This window comes from Brassica rapa, unplaced genomic scaffold (assembly GCF_000309985.2).
Source record: "Brassica rapa cultivar Chiifu-401-42 unplaced genomic scaffold, CAAS_Brap_v3.01 Scaffold0782, whole genome shotgun sequence".
In the NCBI taxonomy this organism is placed as follows: domain Eukaryota; kingdom Viridiplantae; phylum Streptophyta; class Magnoliopsida; order Brassicales; family Brassicaceae; genus Brassica; species Brassica rapa.
This window is the reverse complement of record NW_022610722.1, coordinates 12,836-30,000: the sequence shown is the minus strand read 5'-3', so window position 1 is coordinate 30,000 and position 17,165 is coordinate 12,836. Positions and strand designations below refer to the sequence as shown.

The 17,165-nt window shown below is 45.1% G+C and overlaps 1 long non-coding RNA gene and 1 other non-coding gene across 3 annotated transcripts; both read right to left on the bottom strand.

Annotated features, from left to right (window-relative positions):
- Positions 1-496: 496 nt before the first annotated feature.
- LOC117131009 lies at positions 497-2,697 on the bottom strand. 2 transcript variants are annotated; one of them, XR_004454242.1, is made up of 3 exons: positions 1,263-2,697; positions 1,121-1,186; positions 497-785 (listed from the first exon to the last, which is right to left on the bottom strand). It is a non-coding gene; the product is annotated as an uncharacterized LOC117131009 (long non-coding RNA). The 2 variants fall into 2 exon arrangements; XR_004454241.1 differs by having other exon boundaries at positions 497-1,186.
- Positions 2,698-4,661: 1,964 nt separating this feature from the next.
- On the bottom strand, positions 4,662-4,767 carry LOC117131011. The gene has a single exon (XR_004454244.1). It is a non-coding gene; the product is annotated as a small nucleolar RNA R71 (small nucleolar RNA).
- Positions 4,768-17,165: the final 12,398 nt, after the last annotated feature.

Here is a 17,165-nt window from a genome sequence, read left to right as displayed (position 1 = left end):
TATACATGATCATGAAAGTACTAGTACTATACTTTAATATCAATCATCATCGTGAATTCTTATTTTAAACATCACTTCCACAACACCCACCCGTTACCATAAGCATATAATACAATATATATACTAGACCCGAGAAACCACTAACGCTAACCGAGACTAGTGAGTTAGCATCACCATCATTGTCGAATGTCTGATATGAACAATCCGGCACTGCATCGTCATGCAGTACACGGTCTCCAGGGAGCTACCCCATCATCGTGTCTTCATGACCTTTTTCCATTCGCAGGACCAAGTCACGGTAATGCGGGGATATTAGTGATAGTGAATATAACAAGACTTCACATGATTTTACTTCCATAATCATTCCAAAAGAAATCCATATATAATCCTTAATTAATCATAATTAACTCCTAATTAATCCTAGATTGATCTTTAATTAATCTCATATTAATCTTTAATTAATCCAAGATTAGTACTTAATTAATCATGATTACTCTTTAATTAATTTCATATTAATTCTTAATTAAACGAAGATTAATCCTTAATTAAACCATGATTATTTCATAGTTAAGATTAGTACTTGTTCATAAGTACTAAGATGAGGATTAACCTTACTTTAACATTTTGATTACTCTTATGTATAGTTCACAATAAGTAAACATAACACCATTCTTATAAACTTGAGAGACTTTACTAACTTAATCAATCTCAACATCTATCTAGACTCACCTAAGAGATTAGTCTTGGAACTGGTTGGATACCTAAAGCCTTACTCCCCCTCTGACCTGAAACAGAAGTGAGTGACTACAAGATCAGTTTGGTTCATTCTTTAACACCCTAGATCAGATCAGTTCAAGCTTGGTTCCACTCAAACTATACCAGTTCAGCTTGGTTCTAGTCAGTCTACCAAAGTTCAGGACAAGATCAGACTGAGTTCAAATTGGTTTAATCAAAGCCAGATCAGAACATCATAGCTGGTGGTTCTAAGAGGTTGATTCAAACCGAAATTAATCAAAATCTGAACTATATCACCACTTAGAGAACTTATCCGACCAAGTTCTTATGTAAACATCAACTAGCTCTGATCAAGACATGACTGAGGTAAGAGACCAAAGCTTACCAAGATGAACCAAAGGACTAGATGGCCTCAGCTGATCCTCTTCCCCAAGATTAGATTGTGGCTGAACTGATCAAAGAGAAAGATCAAGGCCTGATCATGATCTGAACTGAACTACGTCTAGGGTTTTATTTAAGAATCTCACCTTCTGATCTTTCTCACAGCAACTGACTGAGCTAGGGCTGAAGATCAAATCACCAACAATTTTTTTTCTTGATTTTATTTCCTGATTTTCTCTTCTTCTTTCTCTCTTTCTCTCTAAAAATTTTGTGTATTTTTATGAGGTTTCAGAACGTGGGAAGCAGCTGGAGAGGGGTTAAATATGAGGTGAGATTGCTTCAGGTGAGGGTTTCACTCAGGACAGAGCTAAGCTGAATGGGGACAGATGGCCAGCTGCTTCAGCACTCTCAGCACAAGCTGCTGTCCTTTCCTTAACCTGAAGAAACTCCAGCCCTTTCATGTGCTTCTCACATGACAATCTAAGAAACAAGGCAAGCAGGCAGCTTGTGATTGTCATGTGCCAGTTACTGAAGAAGCTAGGTAAGCAGGTAGGTGCAAGTCTAAGACTGAATAACTGCACAACCAGGCTGGTGGAGGACATAACTCAGTTCAAAAATTATTTTGGAAGTTGGTTGTCAGTTTTAAATAATTTTTCAACCAAATATTTCTTGTCTTTGGCTCTCGTTTTATTCTCGGAAAAATCTCGTCCAGCTTAATAAAAATTCGACCAAAATATTTAAGACTCGACCAAACTATCAAGTGAATGTCTTTCAACCACAAGACAGTCCTGTCGTATTTTTATTAATCCTTGTCGAACCAACTAAAAAAAACTGGTCAAGCGGGATTTTTCTCGACCATAAATTTATTGGCTCGTGAGGGTTATTACACTCTTCCCCCCTTAAAAGAATTCGTCCCCGAACTGCATCATTCCCACGGCCGGGAGCTCGAGGTAAACCAGAAATAAAGTCCATCGCTACTGCATCCCATTTCCATTCAGGGATAGGTAAGCTTTGAAGTAAGCCACCTGGGACTTGGTGTTAATATCTTCGCCACTGGCAACTCTGACACTGGGAAACCCATATGGCAACATCTCTCTTCATCCCTGGCCAGTGGTAATATCTTCTGATATCTCGATACATCTTTGTGCTCCCGGGATGAATGCTTAAGAGAGAATGGTGTGCAGTCCTTAGAATCTCCTCTTGAAGTCCTTCTCCTTTCGGAACAGTTACTCGACCATTGAGTAACAAAGTTCAATCACTTGCAACTTGATATCCTCCGATGTTTCCTTAATTCAAATTCTCTCGTATCTTCTTCAGGTTCACATCTCTCATTTGATATTCTCGGATACGAGTGATATACCTTGAATTTGACCCATTTTTATCCATGGTATATAAGTATTTTACTATATATATATCTATGTTTTCTACTCTTCTAGGTATGTTTTCAGGTTCAGGTGCATTTTGGAGTAAAGCTATGACTTTGGAGCATTTTGGAGCTTAAAGGACATTTCAACCGAGCTGACCACTTAGAGGTCGACGAGAGGAAGAACAATCGATCGATGTGCATCAGTGCTGACGATCGATATCAGGAAATGCCTCGACAGATGAAGATTAATATCGATCGATGGTACTTGTGTACATCGATCGATGTCGAGACACCAGACGCGAGATTTTGGATTCAGCAGACTTAAAAACCAAGGCCAAGCCAAATTACCAAAATGCCCTGACGAGTTTTTAACCTAGTAGAATATATACTGCCTAAGTGTTTTGACGGCAGAAGGAGAACAGAGCATTTTCTAGACCTAGTTGTGTTACAAGTTTCATTTGGGAGAGAAGATCACTTGTGATTGGAACTCCTTGTTTCTATTTCTTCATCTATACTATGAGTTTCTATTTCGCTATTGTGATGAATTGCTTTGCTATGTCTGAGTAGTTCAAGTGTTAGATCCAGGGTTCAGATAGGTGTGTGGGATTAGCCCCAAACTTTAGATCTGCCTTGTTGTGATATTCATGATAGATTTGTATTCATTGTTTGTTTTAGCCTTGCTAACTAGAACTTGATCATAGGATTGCATACTCAAGAACCATTGTTATCCCATCCTGACATCTATCTATCATATTAGGATTGCTAGAGAGGGCTAACCGCCAATTTAGCATCTTAGTAGGGCATTTCATACTCGCGCATAGGCCTGGCTAGAACCCGTCGATCGATGTCCTCAACTGACAATAGATCGACGTTGGCAAAGGTGTATCGGTCGACGTCTTAATAGACCATCGATCGACACGCTCTCGTTGTCTGCATAGTAACCGTTGAGACACGAGATCTAGTCTGTTAACCAGTGGTACATGCGACAGCTGATCACTGAGTTAAGCGAATGAGCTCTAATATATCATGCATGGAACAGTTAGGCATCTATAGGTATTATAATCTCCAACACCTGAATAGTGGCCCTGCATCTAATATTATTTCCAACCAAGTTACATTTATTATTTACTCGCATGTTACTATTGCTATTTCATTTAAACATTTACAACCTTTAGAATTAATAAACACTAGATTTAATTGTTCCCTAGCTCCTTGTGGATTCGATCCCTAAGTATTACATCTGAACCTCTTTTGATGAGAGTAACACTCCTTAGGGTAATTTGAGTGGTATCAAATTTGGCGCCGTTGCCGGGGAGCTTGGATCGCCATTAGATTTAGTTTTATTGATTCTTATTCTTTTCTTTACCCCCCTTCTAATAATCTTTTTCTTGTCTTTTCAGGTGCATGCCCAGCGGTACCAGAAGCAACAACGAGAAAGACTTGTTGTTCTCAGACGATCCTGCTCATTTGGAACGCACCATCCGTAGAGGTCAACGTTCCACATCGCTCGACGCAACAACTTCGTCGTCGATTGATACGCACAACCAACCGTCGACCGACACCAGACCATCATCGTCGATCGATCCCAATCGTTCGACAACGATCGATACTACACCTCGTACGTCGATCGATACCGTGTCGTCAAAAATGGTAAACATTATTATTCTAACTCAGGACGAGAACGGAAACCTGTATGACCAGGCCGGTCATCTGCATAATGCAACAGGTCAGAAAATAGTTGCTCAGGGAACTGTAATCCCTGATGCTGATGCTACAGGAGCTGCTCGACCTGTAGATGAGGACGCTCGATCGAAACCACTGGCCGACTACAATCACCCAGATGAGTACTATTCCAACAGATCAGCTATTCGACGTCCGGAGATGCTGAAGCAGAATTTCGAGCTGAAGCCTCAATACTACACTCTCGTGTCGCAGATACCCTACTTTGGGTTACCGCACGAGCATCCTATGGACCATTTGGAACGGTTCGAGGATCTAATCGCTGCTATTCGGATGGAAGGAGTTCCCGAAGATTACCTGCTGTGCAAGCTCTTCAGATACACGCTGAATGGAGAAGCAATGCACTGGCTTATGCAGCAACCCACATGATCTTTAACATCCTGGAGCGACATCAAGAATGCTTTCTTACGAAACTTCTTCGATGAGGCACACGCTGAAGAACTTCGGAACAAAATTTCCACATTCTCGCAGAAGGCTGGAGAGTCCTTCAAAGATACGTGGATTAGATTTAGGTTCTTCCAGCGAGACTGTCCACACCACGGATTTAACGAAGTGCAGCTGCTAAGCATTTTCTTCCGAGGTCTCGCCTTACAGTATCAAATGGCCCTTGATTCGGCGAGTGAAGGAAACTTCACTACTCGGAATCCATTGGAAGCTGTGAGACTTATCGAAAACCTTGCTAACAGCAGCAGCACCAAAAACACTGACTCTGAACGGAAGAAGTCTGTAGCCTCTATCGGGAAGGAACAGATGGACGAAGTAAGAGCTAAGTTAGATGTGGTGCTTCTTAGGAAGCAAGTCTGTTCAGCTGAAGGAGAAGTAGCAGATACGGAAGGAGAAGAAAATGCGAACTACATCGGAGGTACCGGATTCCAAAAATTTGGAAACCAGGGCGGAAACAGAAACTTCTTTGGAAATGACCAAAGAAATAACCAAAATTCACAATTTCAAAAATCCTTCAACAACAAAAAAAGCTACTCGAACTCTTACTACCAAAATCCACCACCCCAGACTCAGGAAAACAAGATCGAAGAAATGGTTGATTGAGTACTGTTGGGACAACAACAAATCACCGTGGATTTCAACGGTAAAATAGACTCCGCCTATAACAATCTGAACACCAAAATCGAGACCTTAGGGACTCAGGTGAGAAAACTTGAAATCCAAGTAATTCAGACGGGCGAGACTATAAAGAGGCAAGAAGCTTTCGCTAGAGAGGCAGCAGCCGACAAAGGGAAACACCACGTAAATGCCATCATAGATGATGATTTCTGGCAAGTGGTGAGAAATGAAAAGCTTGAGGAAGGAGACTTCAAAATCGAAAGCTCCATGAGTCTCGGCGGATCCCAATGGTGTCGACCGATGTCGATGAACTCGCATCGATCGACAGACCATGACGAAGATTGATGGACTGATTACTCCAGTCATCGATCGACGTCGTCTGCCAAATCGACTGAGTGCAATGCGGTTTGAATTCTAACTCATGAAGAATTTGCAGCTAAGCATCCTCACCCACCCTCCCCTTTCTATGATAAAATCGATCGATCAGTTGAGCCAACCATCGATCGACAGAGTGAGTCCGACGTTGATCGTCACAACACACCTCCCATCGATCGACAGGCACCTCTGACATACCGAGTGCGGTTACTCTCAATCGATAATGATTACATCAACGCACTCAGACCACCACCTAGACCATTAGCTAACCCACCCGAACCAAAACCCAACCCTTTTAATTCACCAGAATCAGTTCAAGAAGAACAAGATTCTGAAGGTAGAAGGTTAAGGAAAAGAATGGAGAAGATTCCTAAAAACCTTAAGCGGGAAGCTAACGATAAGGAGATGGATGGTTTCACTAAAAGAGTCCTCAGAATCCCAATTGAAAAACATTTTGATGAAACTTACTTCACACACCGGTTGTGGATGTTCTTCAGAGAAACAAAGGTAACTGAGGAGGACATTAGGAGAATGTTTCATCAAGTCAGAGAGAAGATGAAACACAAGATCACATTGACAAAGAAGATTGATCCTGGGGAGTTTGCAATACCATGCGTAGTCAAGGGTGTTGAATTTCCCCATTCAATGTATGACACAGGAGCATCAGTTAGTATCCTCCCTAGGATCATGGCAGACCAGCTTGGTTTGACCATCAAACCTTCAACGGAATCCTTCACCTTCGTGGATCTTTCAGAGAAACGATCAGGAGGAATCATAAGAGATCTGGAGGTACAGATTGGTAATGCCCTTGTCCCTGTAGATTTTCATGTCCTAGACATCGAGCTTAACTGGAACTCTTCACTTCTGCTTGGAAGATATTTCCTAGCTACTGTAGGAGCCGTATGTGACATGAACAAAAACAAATTGTGTCTAACGCTAATAGACCCAAACATCCACTACGACCCCATCCGACCTAAGAGAAAGGTCATTAATTCTGTGGATTACGGGAAAGAGCTTGGCTTCATTGGCGCATGCCATTGTGGAGCAGGGTATGAATCGGAGTACGAAACAGAGTACTCGGAATCGATCGACACCCCAACCTTTCCATCGATCGATTCCAATGAGTCAACGGTGACCGATGACCGAAACAACACGTCACTCGATGTAATGCACCCAGTTGACCATTTCGCTTCACCTAATCATTGTTACCAACACTTTTCCTTCCATCCTCCAAGCAAGAGAGGACATGATGATTATTCCATAGGCAGTTGGGCAGACAAAGGTCTCCATGAAAGTTTTGCAGCCGACACTGTAATTACTTCACCTAATGAGGAACATATAGAGGAATACGATGAGGATTATTGGAAAGAACGTGCAATAGAAATGTCTTTGCAGGATGAAAGGCTTGAAACACATAAGTTCACCATCGTTCGATGCTGTGCACTCCACATCGGTCGATACCCACCCTCGTCCAGCAAAACAACTGCTCACATTGATCGACACACAAACAGGAACATCGATCCATATTCGCGCCGCAGCGAAAATTCAGGAGCAGGAGAATAATCCCTCCCCAACTAGGTTTATAGATACCTATATAAATCGTTTTGCACCCCCAAAACCACCTACACACATCAGAGCAAACATACAAGCAAAAAAGATGAATACTCTTCCTTCTACATCAACAGAAAAATCTATGAAAAGCAATCATCTCAAGAACACAAGTTCTGCAGAAATTACTTTGCCATCGATCGATGTAACTGTATCTACATCGATCGACTTTACCAGTCGAATTTCAGACATGAGGGTGTCCGATCCGGGAAAAATCAAAGTACCGAAGTACGATGGTATGGCTGATCCAAAAGCGCACCTTCAGGCTTTCCACATCGCGATGGGAAGGGCAAGACTGAAGGACGGCGAAAAAGATGCCGGCTATTGCCGCCTGTTTGTCGAAAATCTTGAACGAGCAGCGCTCGAATGGTTCGCACGCCTTCGTCGCAACACCATCGGGAGTTTTTGACAGCTCGCATCGGAATTCCTCAAACAGTACTCTGTATTCATAGACAGAGAAACTTCCGATGTCGATCTCTGGAGTCTCTCCCAGAGGGAAGACGAACCCCTCCGTGAGTTTATCAGTCGTTTCAAGCTGATAATGTCCAGGGTCAGCGGGATAAGCGACAAAGTGGCCATCGACGCGCTGAGAAAGACGCTCTGGTACAAGTCGAAATTCAGAAAGTGGATAACTCTCGACAAACCGCGAACGATCCAGGACGCCCTCCACAAAGCAACGGACTACATCATAGTCGAGGAAGAAACTAAAGTCTTATCGCAAAAACATAAGGCGGCAAGACCACCCTCGAAAGACGTAGATCCGAAAGGGAAAAAGAAGAACTCTCGTAACGACAAGTACGTCCATCACGAGGGGGAAGATCTCCAAGGGGCGCATAACTATGCGATCAATTCGGATCAAGGCCGGACCTCGGGCGAAACATGGACTCACGATCAAGGGTATGACGAAAACACCTTCTGCGAGTTCCACCAATCCCGAGGACACTCCACGACCAACTGCAAAGTCTTGGGAGCAAGACTGGCCGCGAAGCTACTCGCTGGAGAGCTCTCGGAAGTAACTAGCGTCAAGGATCTCATCCTCGATTCTGATCGCCCTCCAAAGACGGACAGAAATCCGCCCGCTGAAAAATCCCCTCACTGAAACCAACCTGGGAATAAACGCGGTAGGAGGCCGGACGACAAGGGAAACGATAACAATCGTCGCAGAGTCAATATGATCATCGGAGGATCACAATACTGCGGCGATACTGTATCGGCCATCAAGGCTTACCAACGGAAGGCAGAGTCGAGTGCAAATTCGCCTAGATGGTCTCCTCCTCGAGATGGAAAAAATTGCTCGATCACTTTCACAAAGGAAGAAGCCGGCGGAATCGACCAACCTCACTGCGACCCGCTCGTCATTGATCTCGTCATACGAGATTTAGAAGTCGGAAGGGTACTCGTCGACATGGGAAGAACGGTCAACGTAATCTTCCGCGATACTCTCAAGCGGATGAACATCGAACTCGGAGAAGTGATTCCGACACCAAAACCACTCACGGGTTTTTCAGGCGAAGTATCGATGACTCTTGGAGGGTTGACGATCTATTTCCCCCTCGGAACTTTCATATAGCACCAGTTATCCACAAAGTTCAGACCTCGTTCCATATCTCCATGAGATGAAACTCAATAATCTATTTCCCCATCGATAGAAAGTTCGAAATCTATTTACCCCTAAATCAATACATCAAAATCTATCAACACATAAACCACATTTAAGTACGGTTTACTGTTCACCAAAACGGTGATAACCATTAAACGCCAACCAGACTCAAAATTAACCGAAATAAACCTGATTACAATAATTAAAACCTTACCCACCCGAGTTTATTACCCGTAAGTCGACCAAAGAGAGCTAACCCACCAAATCAGAAACTTTTACGAAGAACCCTAAACCACCCGAGTCTGTGCATCCATGGCGTTACCGGAATGGGGAGATGTTCCTCCACTCAACGACGAGGATTCTGATGGAGAAAACCGTACTGAAAGAAACGATTACAACATTGAGCAAGCTGTGATTGACTTTGACGGTGAATCACCCATTCGTCACAATGTCTATCCAGACACAAAGAGCGATGATGAAGAAGAAGAAGTCCAAAGAACAGTGAGAAAGCGTAACAATATCGTCAGAGGCGAAGGAAATTTGTTTGAAGGACAAGTCTTTAGCACTGGTTTGGCTTTTAAGGAAGCTGTTCTTGATTATGCTCTGAAAACAAGCAGAAATCTCAAACAATACAGGTATGACAAAGATAAGCTTGGCTATAATTGTGTTGGCGATGGCTGTTCATGGCGGATCTACTGTTCCACAACGGGGAAGACATTCCAATGGCAAGTTAAAGTCTTTAAGAATATGCATAGCTGTGTCCCTAATGGTTGTTGTGAGATGATCAAAGTTCCAGTCATTGCACGCTTGTTTGTCGACAAGATTCGAGAAGAACCGGAATACTTTATGCCAATGAAGATCGAGAAAAGAGAAAGCTTTTACCCGACTTTGATGGGTCCGGTTTACTCTGGTCAAAATTTAAATTCGGTTTACGGTCTGAATATATGTGGTTTGGTTTTTGGTTTTGGTTATAAACCCAATTAACCAGATTTAGGGGTAAATAGATTTCGAACTTTCTATCGATGGGGAAATAGATTATTGAGTTTCATCTCATGGAGATATGGAACGAGGTCTTAACTTTGTGGATAACTGGTGCTATATGAAAGTTCCGAGGGGGAAATAGATCGTCAACCCACTCTTGGATCAATCCAATTGCCAGTCATGGCCTAGGAGATCACGAAAATCGTCGAGTTCGCGGTAGTCGATCATCCCGCTATCTACAACGTGATCATGGGAACCCCATGGCTCAACGCCATGAAGGCAGTTCCGTGAACTTACCACCTGGGTCTTAAATTCCCAACGCCAAGCGGAGTTGCGGCCATCTGGGGATGCCAAAAACAGTCGCGGCTATGCTTCCTCGCAGAACACAAGTTAAGGCAAATCACGACTTCTGCAGTTGTAAACGGCAAGCGCACGAAGATAGATCGATCTTCGACCAAAAGCGCCCCGGGAAAAGACGAATTAAAATCGTCTACCGACGGAAACGCATCGGACGTCGAAGCTCGACACAAGTCCGAAGCCCACGCTACAACTCAACCGGAACATCCGGAAAATAGCGTTGACCCAGCCACGATCGACACGGTCAAGGCGGACATCGCGACATCTACCGCCGAGTAAGAACACTCGCGGCATGAAACAGAACTACGAGATGGCTTGATCCTCGAAAGGGGTACGTAGGCAGTTCGTCGAAAGACGAATTCAGCTATCCCCCTCTCTAAAAAGGGGGGGGGGAGTGGGTGCGTATACTCGTATACTCCCACTTAGAAAAATCTTCATTATTGTAATCGAATTTTTAGAAACTTCAAAAACTTTTACTACAATATACGTTGTCCTTTTTATCGAAAACGTTTACGCTTCAGTAAAACACAAAAGAAACTTTCAGGACACGCCTGAAAACGTTAAGACTCTTGTCTGCGGCCCCATCCGGCCCAAAAATCGTAAAGATTATCATCTTTCAAACACACAAAGATACACGTATAATCCCCAAAACAACTGCGAGACATTGCAAAAAGTTAAAATTCGAGGATAATACTAACAAATTGTCCGAACGCGACTACAAAACATCTTACACCCCGTTCATCGATTGGCCCCGACGAACACGCTAGCCGTATTAAACAAACGCAATTCGATCACTCTTTTGATCTTCAAAACGTCCAGCACAAGGACAAAAGCGCGCTGCAACAAAAATCCGAAATTTTGGTTTAGCACTTCCAGTTGACTCTGAGAAGATGCTCGATTCGTACCATACAAGTCATATAAGCCGAGAACCTATCGCAGACTTTAAATCGGTACGAGTCAGGAAGAAATCGCAACAGGAAAAACGATAGCCGGCTAGTTACCGCACAAACCTTAACCGAAAGTAAACCTAGGTCTTGCCCTAAACCCAACGCTCTGGTCTCAAACATCTCAAGGCATGATATCTAAAAGATACGAGATCCTAAACCATGTCTCTCCGTTCGTATCTCAATGTTCTCGAAAATCGTAAAGATGGGTAACTCTTACGAAAATCACGAACGAACCAACAGATTGGACGTCTCATCGGAATTGAATATGAGACGACAACTCATATTTACTTCGAACCTACTCGGCAAAAACTCGAAAAACGAAACATTCATCATATAAATAAACCGCGTAAAGCGGCAAGGGGATTCGAAGCCACCAACGGCCAGTCCCGATAAGCAATAAAAACGGCCAAAACAGGCCCATACAAATCTCTCGGCCACACTCGGCCATAAACATAAAACAGAAAGACGAACATCGTTCTTCCGATAACTACTCCACCGCTCATAATCCAAAGTCAAAGTCCCCGGACAACGAAGCGCCAAACGCATCCGCGGGACGATCCACTTCCTCGCCACCATCGGGAAACCCGGTCGAAACCTCCTCGGTATCAGGAGAAACCGGGATGTAATCCCAGAACCCTTGGATCCGCTCGTCGATCGGAGGGATAAGCGCCTCAGCGTGGGCATGTTCATTCATCCCACTCTTCATCAAGCTCATTTCTTCATCAAGCTCATTTCGTCCTCAAACGCGTAGTCATCGGCTTGCGTCCTCCAAAGACTTCCGACCGAACCGCAGCACTCACGGAAAACACCCACCGAGGTAAAGGCGTTCTTGAGGTTCCCATACTCAACCTGGAATTGAGAAGCACGAGTCTTCATCACCTCGACGATTTCTCTTTTGCCTTTCCTCTCTGCCTTACGAACAGCCCGCGCATGATCACGAGTAAGTTGCGCTTCTCGCTCCAAGATCTTGCCTTGCACGCGAGCGAGATCTCGTTCCGCTTTCTCCGCTTTGAAACGATAGATCATAGCCTCCCTATGACTCGCTTCAATGGCCGAGCCGAGCAAGTTAAGGCCCTACGAAATCAATTAACGCATTGTAAGCGGAAAAGGAAAAACCTAGGCAATCATGAATATTCTCAAAAAAAAAACTAACCCCATTGATGATGCGAGATCCTTCCGCAACGACTCTCGGCCTCGCCGATTCTTTCATAGGAGGAGGAGCATCGAAACCCGGTGGTAGATCAGCAAAGAAGTCATCGAAATCCGGAATAGGGACCTCGCTCGAACCACTCCCATCGCCGTAAGCAAGGTTCGGATCCCATCCTGGAAGCATAGAGTCATCCATCGAAAATTCTATGTCGCCAAGATCGACGTCTTTTCCCTTCCAAGAGCTTGACTCCGACACAGCTTTTGGAGCTTCGACGGGATTCTGGTCTTCGGGTTCGGAGTCGCTTCCCGTGTTCGCAGCCGAAGCAGGACCGGGTTGCACGAATCTCAGTGCCCTCCGAACCCTCTTCGGCGTAAAAGAAGTCCAGAAGAAAGGACCGTTCCTGAGAAGATCCCTCACCGCAATGATGTCCTCAGGAAACGGAGCAAGGGGGTTGATGAAGGGACGATCATTCGGCAATCTCCGGAACAGTGCAATGCAACTCTCTTCAACGGACGCAGCGTCTATACGAACAAAGAAAAAGAAATTCTTCCACGAGTTGAAGTTCGAAATGAACTTCTTAACCACTGACATAAATTTCCGAGGGACCAACCTATGCTTATCCGTATCTGTGACAAGTTGAAGCCTCAGAAGCGCTTCATAATGATCGACGGAAAGGGAAAGGCCATGCTCGTAGCTTAGGATCAGGATCCCAATGAGATGCTGAATGGTGAGGGGAGTCAACTCGCTTATCGCAACTTCGAAACGGTCCAACACTCGGACGAGAATTTCGGGTATTGGGAACCATAGGCGACAACGCACTACGAACGCCTCATAGCAAGTGAAGTAACCCTCTGAGGGGCTGTTAGCACATTCCCCGCGGCGGGGAACCTGGAACTCCACAGCATCTGGGATATGGTAGAACGATCGCATGATCGCGAGAAACTCGTCGGTACTCCTGCTTGCATCCCCTTTCTCGACTCCACGATGGATCAGGACCGGGAACGACTTCTCCTTGGGAGGGGTCAACGAGCCATAATGAGCAACCCACCATGCCTCGTTCTCGGCAGGATGTACCGAGTGAGGCACGAACTCCATCTTCGGAACGATGAGCTCTTCGTAAGCACTCGCGGACGAAGACCATTTTTTCGCAATCTTTTTCTTGCTCGACATCTTTACACTTCTCTTGAGAAAATAGAGGAAAAGAGTGGAGAGAAAGATATAAAGTTTTTCTTAAGAAAGATCTTAGAGAAAGACAAGAAAGTGAAAAAACTATGAAACAAGTTACCTCCCTTCTTATAGGCATGAGGATTTACTATTCAAGCTCGGACTTTCGGATAATAATTCCGTCCAACACGCCTAACTTGCCAAACATGCCTAACCGCACGCTAGGATCCTACGACGCATGATCCTAACGGGCTGGGGGGCTAACTGTTGGGGTTAAAAACGGTTACAACGGAATTACCACCCGAAAATCCTCGGAGATCGTATTTCTGAAAGAAATAGTAAAAATAAGGATACGACTTTCGTAAAATATAACCAATATGAAGTTTTTACGAAGAAGTATCCTTGAAGATTCAAACCAAATAAACCAAGCTCGGTCGCTGCGTAATTACCGCGCATACACGCCGTTCGGCCGCTACGTAGCAACCAAACCCAAGCCAAGCTCGGTCGTTATGTAGCAACCGAGCATCCGTCTCGCTCGGTCGCTACATAGCGACCGAGCGCTCGTCCCGCTCGGTCGTTACGTAGCGACCGAGCTCGAGCGATCGTCCCGCTGGGTCGCTACGTAGCGACCGAGCTCGACCGAGCGCTCGTCCCGCTCGGTCGCTACGTAGCGACCGAGCGGTCAACCCGCTCGGTCGCTATGTATTGACCGAGCTCGGCCAAGCTCGGTCGCTACGTAGCGACCGAGCGATCGTCCCGCTCGGTCGTTACGTAGCGACCGAGCTCGAGCCAAAGCTCGGTCGCTACGTAGCGACCGAGCGATCGTCCCACTCGGTCGCTACATTGCGACCGAGCTCGAGCCAAAGCTCGGTCATTACGTAGCGACCGAGCGATCATCCTGCTCGGTCGATACGTAGCGACCGAGCTTGAGCCAAAGCTCGGTCGCTACATAGCGACCGAGCGATCGTCCTGCTCGTTCGCTACGTAGCGACCGAGCTCAAGCCAAAGCTCGGTCGCTACGTAGCGACCGAGCGCTCGTCCCGCTCGGTCGCTACGTAGTGACCGGGCTGGAGCCCAAGTTCGGTCGCTGTGTAGCGATTGAACTCTTCCGAACATCAATCTATGCATTCTCGTCAAACTTTCGAAATGCTATCTCCCGAAGACCGTAGCAAGCTCAGTCCATGTTCTCCGCTATTCTAACTCATCGATCAAACTTCGTGGATTAGAAACCGTGAAAGGTTCGTTCTTTATCAAAAAGATATCTTAGTAAACGTGTCGAGTCGGAAGACGGCCCAAAGGGACCTAAAACACGACTCGAGGCCCATCCTACGATTTCCTAACCCAAAGCCCGTAAACCGCAGCACGGTTTACGCTTGGCCCACAAGGAAGGATAAATGTCAAGTTTCCGCGGATAAATACGGAAGTTTTGAAGATAATTGTGAAGATCGGGAAAAATGGAATATCTCCATTTTTATGCTATGACGGCTTAAGGGCAGCAGAGTAAAAGCGTAAACCGACCTTGGAGCTAGTATATAAGGAGTCATAGGCGAGGAGCATGAAGAGAACTTTTTTCAGAGCAAACTTAGCACTTAGAGCAATTTAGGCAATTTTCCGTTTTTGTTATTTCGAGCTGCGACTCAATTAGGTTTAACCGTCTTAAGGTTACTAGAACTAGGAATCTCGCCGACAGCTCTCGCGCCCAGGCTTATACCTTGTTGTAAACGCTCATACGCAAATTCGGAATAAGATCTTATTTGCTCTCTTTTTCGATTTCTTATTCTTTATCGTTGTTATTCTCGTGTTCTGATTGCTTGACGTGTGTTAATTAGCAGATATTCGGGTCCTCTGCGAAATTAGGGTTTTTCTAGTTTCCTTATTTAAACAGAAATCGACAGTGTGAATTTCGGTTCCCACAGTGACCCGTAGGGATTCCGCTGGGCAGTGAGTTCGAGGACGTGTTTCAGACGCTACAGGGCATTCCCCCTGATAGGGCTGATCCGAACATAGCAGAACTGAACCAGAGACAGCTCCAATGTCCAAAAATCCCTATTGTATGGCTCCTGCCGAGATGGCTGAGCTGCATTCGATCAAGTCCAGAAAGGGATGAGGATCGCAGCACAACCAAGTCGGAGAATGACCTATGGTTGGGGTGAGACGGTTGAGTCCTGGAGTGGACCGGAATCGCAATATGATCAAGTCTGGCAAGGGATGAGAATCAAGACACGACCTACTCGATGATGGACCTATGGTTGGGGTGTGACTGTCGAGTCCTTGAGTGGACCAGGATCAAAATATGACAAAGTCCGGTTTGGACAGAAGTCAAGTTGAGGCGGTTTAGTCTTGTAGAGACTAAGATCGCAATATGGCCAAGCTGGGAGAGGCTGTTGCCAGTTAAGAAATGATCCAGTAATTGGTGGCTGGAATCATAAGCCTTAGTGTCCGAAAAGGACTTCAGGAAACAGAAAAATCTGTTAGGACTCATGGTAGAGTGAGCAGCCTAAAGATTGGAACATGTTCTCTAGGACTTGGCTGGTGCATCGAGTGGCTTGGAGATTGGTTGAATCTTCTAAGACTTGACTACGCAGTATGTTCCTAGCGACTGAATTTGATCTAGTCATGGACTAAGATCCGGAAAAGAGTTAAGTCTAGAGTAGACGACATTCTAAAGACAGATATGGACTTGGTGTCTACAAGGACCGCAACCTGGAGAGTTGGGTCAGTGACACCAGTCATGTCCTTGTATGGGTGCTTGATGTACCTCTTGATAAGATTGTGGGTTAATCTCTATCAAGTGGGGGAGATTGTATATATGATGATTAATGAGAAGGAACATAGCGGGAGATGCAATGAATTGGTTTGGAAGAACCAAACGATCATGCTCCATGTTCTGGATGCAAAGAGTTAAGTTGGAACCTATGGTCTTGAGGCAGGGCATCAGCACCACCGGATTCGAGGACGAATCCATTCTAAGTGGGGGAGACTTGAAGCATCCCCGATCCTGGATAGGTTCGTCCGGACAGACCTTAGTGCGAGGAGACGCACCAGTCAGGTCACATGACCTAAAGACAAGCGTATCATGGTCCAAAACGTGGTTAAGAGAATCAGGTAGGTGGAACTTAACCAAAATAAGGCACAGGCAAGCTCAAAGGAGCTGGACAAGCGAGCTGGTAGCAGGACGAGATCCGGGTGAAGCTCGATGAAGTGAGTGATCAGAATCGATCAGCTGGGACAATGAGCTAACAAGCTCCGTGAATGTGGCAAAGGTATGATCTAGCAATGTTGCATAGATCTAGATAGAATGGTTAGGGTAATGGAACCTCGGATTTGTATGACTTGATTTGGGACCAGGATCGACCTTGGAGCTAGCTGGTAGTTGAGTATACTAACCATTAGCTGAGGTGATTTGACCAGAAAAGTTTTATATTGGCTGTAGACCAATGGTTAAGTAGAGAATATCCGCTGCGTATGAGTTGAAATGAGCTAAGCTAGGGAATGACTAAGGTAGTCTTAAGCTAAGGTCTAATTTAGCCCTCGACTATGGGTGATAATATAGATAAATGGCAAAATTTTGAGAGGTTCGGTCAGTGTATGAACCGAGCGACGTGAGGTATCGACCGCGGCTTAGGCAGCCGGGTCGGGGCCTTACAAGTTGGTATCACAGCATGCTTGATCCTGTTAAGGACAATGCTCAAAGATGTT